Genomic DNA, 8,566 nt, shown 5'->3' with positions numbered 1-8,566 from the left:
GACATTTTTTCACATTTTTTCATGTCTTACTATACTATGACATTTTTTCACAGTTTTTTCATGTCTTACTATACTATGACATTTTTTCACATTTTTTCATGTCTTACTATACTATGACATTTTTTCACATTTTTTCATGTCTTACTATACTATGACATTTTTTCACATTTTTTCATGTCTTACTATACTATGACATTTTTTTTTTTCACATTTTTTCATGTCTTACTATACTATGACATTTTTTCACATTTTTTCATGTCTTACTATACTATGACATTTTTTCAAGTTTTTTCATTCTTACTATGACATTTTTTCACATTTTTTCATGTCTTACTATACTATGACATTTTTTCAAGTTTTTTCATGTCTTACTATACTATGACATTTTTTCATTTTTTTCTTACTATACTATGACATTTTTTCATGTCTTACTATACTATGACATTTTTTCACATTACTATACAATGACATTTTTTCACATTTTTTCATGTCTTACTATACTATGACATTTTTTCACATTTTTCGACACCTTACTATACTATGACATTTTTTCACGTTTTTTCATGTCTTACTATACTATGACATTTTTTCACATTTTTCTTATTACTTACATTTTTTCATGTCTTACTATACTATGACATTTTTTCACGTTTTTTCATGTCTTACTATACTATGACATTTCATTTTCACGTCTTACTATACTATGACATTTTTTCACATTTTTTTGACGCTCTTACTATACTATGACATTTTTTCACGTTTTTTCATGTCTTACTATACTATGACATTTTTTCATGTCTTATACTATGACATTTTTTCACATTTTTTCATGTCTTACTATACTATGACATTTTTTCACGTCTTACTATACTATGACATTTTTTCACATTTTTCGACACCTTACTATACTATGACATTTTTTCACGTTTTTTCATGTCTTACTATACTATGACATTTTTTCACATTTTTCGACACCTTACTATACTATGACATTTTTTCACATTTTTCGACACCTTACTATACTATGACATTTTTTCACATTTTTTCATGTCTTACTATACTATGACATTTTTTCATGTCTTACTATACTATGACATTTTTTCACATTTTTCGACACCTTACTATACTATGACATTTTTTCACGTTTTTTCATGTCTTACTATACAATGACATTTTTTCACGTTTTTTCATGTCTTACTATACTATGACATTTTTTCACGTCTTACTATACTATGACATTTTTTCACATTTTTTCATGTCTTACTATACTATGACATTTTTTCATGTCTTACTATACTATGACATTTTTTCACATTTTTCGACACCTTACTATACTATGACATTTTTTCACTTCTTCCTATACTATGACATTTTTTCACATTTTTTCATGTCTTACTATACTATGACATTTTTTCACATTTTTTCATGTCTTACTATACTATGACATTTTTTCACGTTTTTTCATGTCTTACTATACTATGACATTTTTTGATGAATTTTGTCACCTTACTATACCATGAAATTTTTTGGTGGTTTTTGACACCATTACTATACTATGACATTTTTTCACATTTTTTCATGTCTTACTATACTATGACATTTTTTCACATTTTTTCATGTCTTACTATACTATAACATTTTTTCACGTTTTTTCATGTCTTACTATACTATGACATTTTTTCACATTTTTTCATGTCTTACTATACTATGACATTTTTTCACATTTTTTCATGTCTTACTATACTATGACATTTTTTCACGTTTTTTCATGTCTTACTATACTATGACATTTTTTCACGTCTTACTATACTATGACATTTTTTCACATTTTTCGACACCTTACTATACTATGACATTTTTTCACATTTTTTCATGTCTTACTATACTATGACATTTTTTCACATTTTTTCATGTCTTACTATACAATGACATTTTTTCACGTTTTTTCATGTCTTATTATACTATGACATTTTTTCACATTTTTCGACACCTTACTATACTATGACATTTTTTCACATTTTTTCATGTCTTACTATACTATGACATTTTTTCACATTTTTTGACGCCTTACTATACTATGACATTTTTTCACATTTTTTGACGCCTTACTATACTATGACATTTTTTCATGTCTTACTATACTATGACATTTTTTCACATTTTTCGACACCTTACTATACTATGACATTTTTTCACGTTTTTTCATGTCTTACTATACAATGACATTTTTTCACGTTTTTTCATGTCTTACTATACTATGACATTTTTTCAGGTTTTTTCATGTCTTACTATACTATGACATTTTTTCACGTTTTTTCATGTCTTATTATACTGACATTTTTTCACGTTTTTTCATGTCTTACTATACTATGACATTTTTTGATGAATTTTGTCACCTTACTATACCATGACATTTTTTGGTGGTTTTTGACACCATTACTATACTATGACATTTTTTCACATTTTTTCATGTCTTACTATACTATGACATTTTATGTCTTACTATACTATGACATTTTTTCACTTCTTCCTATACTATGACATTTTTCAACATTTTTTGACGCCATACTATACTATGACATTTTTTGGTAGTTTTTGACGCTTTACTATACTTTGTCATTTTTCGGTGGTTTTTGATGCTGTTTTTATTTGTATTTATGTCTTTTTCTATCTGCTGCTGCAACAATGTAAATTTCCCTATTGTGGGACTAATAAAGGATTGTCTTTTCTTAATGTCAGTGTTCTGTGTTGGACAGTTGATGTAAAGCTGTTTGTGAATTACCTGGAGGCCTCTGTCCTGGTCTCAAAGAACTTCTTCATTGTAAAAAGACTCTCTGTGATCGTGGACTACGTCTCTGTGATCGCGGACAATGTCTCTGAGATTATGGACAAAGTCTCTGTGATCATGGACAATGTCTTTATGATCGTGGACGATGTCTCTGAGATCATAGACGCTGTCTCTGTGATCTTCGACAAATGTCTCCATGATCGCGGTCATGCCGTCGAATCGAGGAACCACAGTGTCTCTACCGATTCTTGCGCAGAGCTCTACGAAGCATGGGACAATGTCTCTGATCATGGACAACGTCTCTCTCGTCTTTGACAAGGTCTCTGCGATCGTGGACAATGTCTCTGATCGTGGACGATGTCTCCCTCATCCTCAACAATGTCTCTCCGATCATGGACCATGTCTCGGCGACTGTGGACGACGTCTCTGCTATAACGGACAATGTCTCTGAGATTATGGACAAAGTCCCTACGATCATTGACAATGTCTCTCTGAACGCCAGCAATGCCGACTTATCGGGGACCGAGTCACCACGAGTCATGGACAATGTCTCTGATCGTGGACGATGTCTCCCTCATCCTCAACAATGTCTCTCTCATCGCGGACGACGTCTCAGCAATCATGGACGATGTTGTGGATGAAGTGGTGACACCTGGAGTAAATCAAAGAGAAACATACAAAGGAAAATGATCAATACACTACTGCCTACTCCTCATCAACAGTTTAACCATTAAAACACAGAAATATTCAACATTATAGCTGAAACACAACATTTAACAAAACATTTTTGACGCTTTCCTGTACTGTGGTGTTTGACATTTTTGACCACATATTATACTATGACATTTTTGATGCCCCAATATAATGTGACATTTTTACTTCAATTTGGATTACTACTACTTCTGCATTGCGGGTCTTTTTCTATCTGCTGCTGCAATAATGTAAATTTCCCCATTGTGGGACTAATAAAGGATTATCTTTTCTTAATGTCAGTGCTCTGCGTTGGACAGTTGATGTAAAGCTGTTTGTGAATTACCTGAAGGCCTCTGTCCTGGTCTCAAAGAACTTCTTCATTGTACGAAGACTCTCTGTGATCGTGGACTACGTCTCTGTGATCGCGGACAATGTCTCTGAGATTATGGACAAAGTCTCTGTGATCATGGACAATGTCTTTATGATCGTGGACGATGTCTCTGAGATCATAGACGCTGTCTCTGTGATCATCGACAAATGTCTCCATGATCGCGGTCATGCCGTCGAATCGAGGAACCACAGTGTCTCTACCGATTCTTGTACAGAGCTCTACGAAGCATGGGACAATGTCTCTGATCATGGACAACGTCTCTCTCGTCTTTGACAAGGTCTCTGCGATCGTGGACAATGTCTCTGATCGTGGACGATGTCTCCCTCATCCTCAACAATGTCTCTCCGATCATGGACCATGTCTCGGTGATCGTGGACGATGTCGTGGATGAAGTGGTGACACCTGGAGTAAATCAAAGAGAAACATACAAAGGAAAATGATCAATACACTACTGCCTACTCCTCATCAACAGTTTAACCATGAAAACACAGAAATATTCAACATTACAGCTGAAACACAACATTTAACAAAACATTTTTGACACCTTACTGTACTATGGCGTTTTTTTGACATTTTTGACCACATATTATACTATGACATTTTTGATGCCCCAATATAATGTGACATTTTTACTTCAATTTGGATTACTACTACTTCTGCATTGCATTTACATATTATTCATACTGTTTCCTCTAACATTAGAATACTTTTACCATTATATATTACTTCTAAATTTACAGATAATGCTTCCTGTTGCAAACTACATCTAGTAACAGATTACTTTCACTATTAAATGTTACATCTGCTATTGCTAATTAGTTTTACATTACTTATACAGATTACCTATACATTATCTTTATATTGCAGATTACGTCTATTATTACACTTTTCTGATAAACTGAATACTGAACATAAACAGTTTAATGTCAGTGCTCTGTGTTGGACAGTTGATGTAAAGCTGTTTGTGAATTACCTGAAGGCCTCTGTCCTGGTCTCAAAGAACTTCTTCATTGTACGAAGACTCTCTGTGATCGTGGACTACGTCTCTGTGATCGCGGACAATGTCTCTGAGATTATGGACAAAGTCTCTGTGATCATGGACAATGTCTTTATGATCGTGGACGATGTCTCTGAGATCATAGACGCTGTCTCTGTGATCATCGACAAATGTCTCCATGATCGCGGTCATGCCGTCGAATCGAGGAACCACAGTGTCTCTACCGATTCTTGTACAGAGCTCTACGAAGCATGGGACAATGTCTCTGATCATGGACAACGTCTCTCTCGTCTTTGACAAGGTCTCTGCGATCGCGAACAATGTCTCTGATCGTGGACGATGTCTCCCTCATCCTCAACAATGTCTCTCCGATCATGGACCATGTCTCTGCGATTGTGGACGACGTCTCTGCGTTCACGGACAATGTCTCTGAGATTATGGACAAAGTCCCTACGATCATTGACAATGTCTCTCTGAACGCCAGCAATGCCGACTTATCGGGGACCGAGTCACCACGAGTCATGGACAATGTCTCTGATCGTGGACGATGTCTCCCTCATCCTCAACAATGTCTCTCTGATCGCGGACAATGTCTCAGCAATCATGGACGATGTTGTGGACGAAGTGGTGACACCTGGAGGAAATCAAAGAGCATACATACAAAGGAAAATGATCAATACACTACTACCTATTTCTTATCAACAGTTTAATCATGAAAACACATAAAAATATTCAACATTACAGCTAGGGCTGTTTCAGAAAATGAACTGTTGACCTCCTGAAGAACCAACAACAACAAATACTTGGGAAAAAGATGTATGATGTATGTTGATGTATGTTACTGTGAACTGCACAACAATAATAAGCACTGTCAGTTAAGTAAATCTTTGAATGCAGGATTTTAAGTTGTGTTGTTTATTATACTTCAGTTAAGTCTGAGCATTTCTTCCACCACAGGCGGTCACATACAGAATCATTATTTCAAACTTCAACCTTTGACAGTTTAATATGCTATGAAATTTTTGTGACATTTTTTCACGTCTTACTATATTATGACATATTTTCACATTTTTTGAGGCCCTACTATACTATGAAACATTTTGACAGTTTCTGACACCTTAGTAGGGACAGACCGATTATCGGCGCCAATATTCTGCATTTTGAAACATACGGGCATTAGCCTTTTTTTTTAATCCGACAGCCAATCAATTTAAAACAAATAAAAAATATCTTTTCCTGTTACATCATTGAAGTTTCTTAAAAAAGTTAGAATCAGAGTCTCTGTTATACTGTACATATTATAATTTTAAATTTTTTATATGAAATTGTGTAAAATTGATATAAATTCTGTAAACTTGACTCATTGCCATACATGTATTAATGTACGTTTCATGTTGTCTTTGCTGCCTCTGGCCCAGGTTGTCATTGTAAATGAGAACTGGTTCTCAACTGACTTACCTGGTTAAATAAAATAAATTAAAAAAAATAAAAATCTCATCTTGTCTCATTCTTGTGAGCTGAGTGTATCGTCAAATCCCTAATAGTTATTAATCATTGCAGCTGAACCAGAACATTCTCCAAACATCAGAAAAGTGTTTCAGAAAATGGGCTGTTTACTGTCACGTATAACAAGAGAAAGCATCATGTCCTCATGAACCAAAAACAAAGTAACTAAAATGTTCGAGGTTTAAACTTGTGGAGGAGCAATGACTTAAGTATTAAATCACCACAAACAAATTTCTTCTGATATATACAACTGTGGTTCAACAGATAGCTATGGACAGATTATAGCCACAAACCTACAAAGACAGACAGACAGACAATAAAACCTAGATGACACAATCATAATGAGATGCTTAACTGTCACTATGAATCAAAAAATGGCCTCAAAGAAATGAAAATTATCGGGAATGGGCACAGAACTACAGAGACGCAGTAAAAACGACCACAAAGAGACAAAGAAGCTGAACATAAATAGACATAAAATAACTACTATATATAACTAAATAACTGAAATAACAAGTAAAGACGCAAAATGATCAGAACGACATGATAATCAGACATCATGGAATCATGTCAGGGGGCTAGTCACAGAAACACAAACACACTTTAACCCACGCAGATAAAAACAACGACAAATGGGAGAAAAAGTCTCAAAGATATTATAATCAGATAAGGCTAATGTTACTGCTCGCTGCTAATACTATTGCTGACATCCAGGTGTAAAGTAGCCAGCTACAGACGCGATATAATACAAAATGACCACACAAAACAATGCCAACGACATGATAGAGTCACCTAAGCGACAAGTGATTCTGTCGATTCTGTCTGTCTGAAATACGGTCAAAAGATTTTAAAACATTACAAGAGAAGACTGAAGCTAACGCTAGCCGCTAGCTCGTTCGCTCCTTAGCCTTACCTTCGCGCCGCAGGTGTATTCAGTGTCCAGCCTCATTTGTGTTCGCCAAAAAAAACAGATCCACTGCTTGTTTTAGCACCCAGGCTTCTTCGGTAATTGAGTTTCCTAACAGTACTGACAAACCGAGGTGATGGTTCTGACATTAGTTTAAATCTGCTTTCCGACTACGTTTCTCCGCCTCCCCGCGCTCCCCTCCCAGACGTCCTGGCCAATGGGGACACGGCAGACAGGACGCCAATTGGCCAAGTGATTCTGTTCCGGCTAGCAGCTGCCTCTGATTGGTCTTTTAGGGCGGAAGGTAGGATACCGATATGGTCTGGATCATACTGTGTATCATAAGAACTGGACACGGTGCCGCCGCTCAGCCTTGCAACAGTGTTTTTTTCCAGGTACAGCAACGAAAAAGCATTTTCCCCATAGGCCGCCATTGTAAAAGAAAAGCCTATAAAACTATTGACAGGAAACCTCTAGCCATCAACAAAGTCAACTATCACTCTTCGTATTTTATATTTTTAAAACTTTTCAAAAGCCCAGAAATGCCACGCTGCATTTATCAGTCACTTTTAGCCTTTGGTCTCAAACCTAATTGTGTTTTTTACCAATATATTAGCCTCATAAAAATTCAGTCATATGACACTAGGTGGCTTTTCATAACCCCCACCATAAGTTTTCCTCTGGGTATTTTAATTTTGTATGTCATTTACCTTATATGTGATAGTTTATGTGATCTGTGCAGTGTTTTTATATATATACAGTCTGTGGTGACTTAAGTTCATTGAACCTCTCATCTTGTCAAAATGCCTGTCAATATAAAAAGTTAAGAAATTATTTGTAGTCTTAATAGTAACTTTACCTGCCAAGGTATAGTTATGTGTCACACACAATATCACTTTCTCATAATAATAATTTAAAAAATGCTTATTTTACTACTACTAAATGATTACTCGTTTTACACATGACATCACAAATAAATTAATGCTCAACACGAATTAACCTAGTCTTACTTTTTGGAACATATCTTCACTGTTTTTGCTGTTGTCATGTGCACAAAAACATGTATGGTTTAAGCCAGGTTAGTGCTGTTGAAGTTTTATTATACAGCCATGAAGTCCGCTAGTATGACACAATGGATGAACTGGCATGACGGAAGTAACACTATTGCGCATATTCCGTGGGCCGCACAACGCGGAAGTAAACCCGGAACCGTTCTCACTTTTTCGGCGTGTGCGCTCGGCGAGCAACTCCAATAGGATTGAATGGGCGCCATTTTCGATCCGG

The 8,566-nt window shown here is 35.4% G+C and overlaps 2 long non-coding RNA genes across 14 annotated transcripts; both read right to left on the bottom strand.

Annotated features, from left to right (window-relative positions):
- Nucleotides 1-445: 445 nt before the first annotated feature.
- Nucleotides 446-2,283, bottom strand: LOC127143549 (uncharacterized). Of its 13 annotated transcripts, none has more exons than XR_007815087.1 (4): nucleotides 1,991-2,162; nucleotides 1,839-1,914; nucleotides 900-1,325; nucleotides 446-567 (listed from the first exon to the last, which is right to left on the bottom strand). It is a non-coding gene; the product is annotated as an uncharacterized LOC127143549 (long non-coding RNA). The 13 variants fall into 13 exon arrangements; XR_007815078.1 differs by lacking the exon at nucleotides 446-567 and adding an exon at nucleotides 2,171-2,283 and having other exon boundaries at nucleotides 842-1,325; nucleotides 1,991-2,104; XR_007815084.1 differs by lacking the exon at nucleotides 446-567 and having other exon boundaries at nucleotides 842-1,079; nucleotides 1,118-1,325.
- Nucleotides 2,284-3,103: 820 nt separating this feature from the next.
- LOC127143531 (uncharacterized) lies at nucleotides 3,104-8,405 on the bottom strand. Its single transcript, XR_007815047.1, has 4 exons — nucleotides 7,289-8,405; nucleotides 4,846-5,503; nucleotides 3,825-4,274; nucleotides 3,104-3,440 (listed from the first exon to the last, which is right to left on the bottom strand). It is a non-coding gene; the product is annotated as an uncharacterized LOC127143531 (long non-coding RNA).
- Nucleotides 8,406-8,566: the final 161 nt, after the last annotated feature.

The sequence above is a fragment of the Lates calcarifer genome, linkage group LG18 (assembly GCF_001640805.2).
Source record: "Lates calcarifer isolate ASB-BC8 linkage group LG18, TLL_Latcal_v3, whole genome shotgun sequence".
NCBI lineage: Eukaryota > Metazoa > Chordata > Actinopteri > Centropomidae > Lates > Lates calcarifer.
The sequence above is the reverse complement of the archived record's forward strand: the minus strand, read 5'-3'. Positions and strand labels throughout refer to the sequence as shown.